Source organism: Anopheles funestus (assembly GCF_943734845.2).
Source record: "Anopheles funestus chromosome X unlocalized genomic scaffold, idAnoFuneDA-416_04 X_unloc_23, whole genome shotgun sequence".
Lineage (NCBI taxonomy): Eukaryota > Metazoa > Arthropoda > Insecta > Diptera > Culicidae > Anopheles > Anopheles funestus.
The window spans coordinates 177,914-182,500 of NW_026045147.1; positions in this window are offsets into that span (position 1 = coordinate 177,914).

Sequence of the window (4,587 nt, forward strand, 5' to 3'; positions counted from 1 at the left end):
AGCTGCAAGGCAATCACTCGCTAAGTTCAGAGCTAATACATGCAACACGCCGGCATTGTTTCCACCGACGCATGGATTCAAGACTGGTGCACTTATTAGTTAAACCGTTCGCCTCCGGGTGTTTCGAGTTCAAGTCTGGATGAGGATTGTTCTTGCTGGTAATAGCTTGAGCCCCTGAATAAGGGGCCGAAGCGTACATCTTGAGAGTAAATGTACAACATATTACCAAATCGGCACCGTGGGTTCTGGTGCAAGTGATGTAACCATGAAAGATGTTGAGCAGCCCAACATCGGTTTACACACGCATAAGGGGTTTATTGTTATCTGTAGGTTGCGCATACACCATACCCGGTGTAAAGTGCCGTGGTCCCCCAGGGGGCTGCATCAAAACGTTCGCCATGCGAACTACCCAATGGAACGAACTCGATGTATTGAAAGAGATGAACAATTAATAGCGAGAATAGGGGCCCGGAAGCAATTCCGCGGCCCTACGGTCGATTCAAGAGTTGAAACGTTGTACAATCGTGGATAGCACCTAGTGCTAATATGGTGAGAGATAATGTGTGAGGAAATTTAGTTTCCTAAAGTTTAGTTAGTGGTTTCCGTTGTGCCCTAACAAACTTAAAGTTGGTGGTGACCGTTACACCCCAACAAATTGGTGCCTTACCCAACACCAAAGAGCCATTCCATATGGTTCTAGAGAGAGAGAGTTGTGTGGAAATTTATTTCCCACTAAGCGAGTGTGTGTCTGTAGTGGAACGAATTCTGGTTGATCCTACCAGTAATATACGCTTGTCTCAAAGGTTAAGCCATGCATGTCTAAGTACAAACATAAATGAATGTGAAACCGCATAAGGCTCAGTATAACAGCTATAATTCACAAGATCATCCTACCACTAGTTACTTGGATAACTGTGGAAAATCCAGAGCTAATACATGCAACATGCCGGGACTGTTGCCCTCGCGGGTAGCTGAACTGGTGCACTTATTAGTTAAACCAATCGCCTCCGGGCGGCTTGAGTTGAAGTCTGGATAAGGACGCAGATCGTATGGTCGCTTGTCGACTGACGACAGATCTTTCAAATGTCTGCCCTATCAACTATTGATGGTAGTGTAGAGGACTACCATGGTTGCGACGGGTAACGGGGAATCAGGGTTCGATTCCGGAGAGGGAGCCTGAGAAATGGCTACCACATCCAAGGAAGGCAGCAGGCGCGTAAATTACCCAATCCCAGTACGGGGAGGTAGTGACGAGAAATAACAATATGGACCTCTCTAACGATGGTCCATAATTGGAATGAGTTGAGTATAAATCCTTCAACAAGGATCAAGTGGAGGGCAAGTCTGGTGCCAGCAGCCGCGGTAATTCCAGCTCCACTAGCGTATATTAAAGTTGTTGCGGTTAAAACGTTCGAAGTTGATTGCCCGTCCAGACACGTGACCGCCACGGGCGCCCGGTTACACGCCGGGGCCGTTCGTGCGCGCGCTCACGGCTGCGACTCACAATGGTGTACTTGGGCGTTACTCTGTGAACGAGTACCGTGCTACCGGTTAACTCCGGCACGGGCTCCTCATGGTGCTCAAGATACTCACATTTACCTTGAACAAATTAGAGTGCTCAAAGCAGGCTAAGACAAAGCGTCCGGCCCCCCCGTGGGGTTGGCGTTGGCCGAGAATAATCTTGCATGGAATAATGGAATATGACCTCGGTTTATACGATTTCGTTGGTTTGTCAGAAACCTAGAGGTAATGATTAACAGAAGTAGTTGGGGGCATTGGTATTACGGCGCGAGAGGTGAAATTCGTAGACCGTCGTAGGACCAACTGAAGCGAAAGCGTTTGCCATGGATGCTTTCTTTAATCAAGAACGAAAGTTAGAGGATCGAAGGCGATTAGATACCGCCCTAGTTCTAACCGTAAACGATGCCAATTAGCAATTGGGAGACGCTACCCCTATTCGGTGCTCTCAGTCGCTTCCGGGAAACCAAAATCGGGTTCCGGGGGAAGTATGGTTGCAAAGTTGAAACTTAAAGGAATTGACGGAAGGGCACCACAAGAAGTGGAGCTTGCGGCTTAATTTGACTCAACACGGGAAAATTTACCAGGTCCAAACTTATCGAGGTAAGACAGATTGATAGCTCTTTCTCAAATTTAAGGGTAGTGGTGCATGGCCGTTCTTAGTTCGTGGAATGATTTGTCTGGTTAATTCCGATAACGAACGTGACTCAAACATGCTAACTAGAACGCTGTCAGCAGTGCGCCTCCGGGCGCACCTGACGTTACAGCCGGGCGGCGCCTTCACGGGCGGTCGTCGGCTACGTTTGCCCTGCTTAGCGGGACAACTTGTGTTTAGCAAGCTGAGAATGAGCGATAACAGGTCCGTGATGCCCTTAGATGTTCTGGGCTGCACGCGTGCTACAATGTGGGTCGCAGCGTGTTCTCGCCAATAGGCGCCCCCATTCCGAGAGGAACGGGAAATCACTAAAATGCCCATCTAGTCGGGATTGGGGACTGCAACGGTCCCCATGAACCTGGAATTTCTAGTAAGCACTAGTCATTAGCTAGTGCTGATTACGTCCCTGCCCTTTGTACACACCGCCCGTCGCTACTACCGATGGATTATTTAGTGAGGTTTCTGGAGGCTTACCTTCCGCGGTTCCTTCGTGAGCTGCAGCTGGCATGGCTGAAGTTGACCGAACTTGATGATTTAGAGGAAGTAAAAGTCGTAACAAGGTTTCCGTAGGTGAACCTGCGGAAGGATCATTACTGATGATCGTCCGCGAGTGACCAACCATGGGCTGCCTTCGGTGTAGCTCGGTCGCTCGCTTGCTATGTGTCAGAATTTGTTGAAAGCCAACTCGTTCGTTGTACACTTTGATGGGTGACCATCACTGTGTCTCCGTGCCGAGCTAGATCTCCCCTAGCCGTAAGGCACTTGAACGCCCCTTCGACGACGAGTTGCATGTGTGTGGTATGTGTCAGAATCTGGTGAAGCTTTCTGCATGTGATGTGCCTTGTGTGGATCCGTGGCCATTGCATTGTGTCTGGTGCTTAGATACCCAGACACTTAGAACGCTTGCGCGGAAAGCAAACTCGATCGTTGTACACTTTGATGGGTGACCATCACTGTGTCTCCGTGCCGTGCTAGATCTCCCCTAGCCGTAAGGCACTTTGAACGCCCCTTCGACGACGAGTTACAAGAGTGTGGTATGTGTCATAATCTGGTGAAACTTTCTGCATGTGATGTGCCTTGTGTGGATCCGTGGCCATTGCATTGTGTCTGGTGTGTAGGTACCCAGACACTTAAGCAAACTCGATCGTTGTACACTGTGATGGGCGAGCATCACTGTGTCTCCGTGCCGTGTAAGAGCTCCCCTGGCCATCAGGCACTTGAAAGGTCCTTCGACGACGAGTTACAATAGTGGTGTGTTAGATACGTCAGGTGATGGTATCTACTGTTGTGCAATACGTATCCGGCCACGGCACGGAACGAACGGGAACTGTGGTGCAGACATACAAAGAGTTAAGCCTATTAGTCATTAACTCTAAGGACGGGGCCATGGGGCGGTACGCAAAGGATACGGATGAGCGAGTATGCAGGCCCAATACTCAATAGCTCGATCCGATCCAAGCACATGAGTTGACTGCGGCGCCAGGTTAACCAATGTGCTAGATTCTATTTGGCCAGTAGAATCTTGTGTCTTATGCGATTTGATACCAAGACACCAGAACGAAAGTTAGTTGAAGAGTTATTAAACTCTTATGAAGTATGGTTGTGCAATCACAACTTATGACTTTAACCTATAAAGTGGATATGGACTTGCAATTATAACATGGAATCTCTACACACCCCATGAGCTCGATCCAATCCACGCACACGAGTTGCCTGAGTAGCGACAGGTATACCGATGTGCAATACGTATCCGGCCACGGCACGGAACGAACGGGAACTGTGGTGCAGACATACAAAGAGTTAAGCCTACTAGTAATTAACTCTAAGGACGGGGCCATGGGGCGGTACGCAAAGGATACGGATGAGCGAGTATGCAGGCCCAATACTCAATAGCTCGATCCGATCCAAGCACATGAGTTGACTGCGGCGCCAGGTTAACCACTGTGCTAGATTCTATTTGGCCAGTAGAATCTTGTGTCTTACGCGATTTGATACCAAGACACCAGAACGAAAGTTAGTTGAAGAGTGATTAAACTCTTATGAAGAATGGTTGTGCAATCACAACTTATGACTTTAACCTATAAAGTGGATATGGACTATCAATTATAACATGGGGCACACACCATGTTCTCGATCCAATCCACGCACACGAGTTGCCTGAGTAGCGACAGGTATACCGATGTGCAATACGTATCCGGCCATAGGCACGGAACGAACAGGAACTGTGGTGCAGACATACAAGGGCCATGGGGCGGTACGCAAAGGATACGGATGAGCGAGTATGCAGGCCCAATACTCAATAGCTCGATCCGATCCAAGCACATGAGTTGACTGCGGCGTCAGGTTAACCGATGTGCAATACGTATCCGGCCATAGGCACGGAACGAACAGGAACTGTGGTGCAGACATACAAG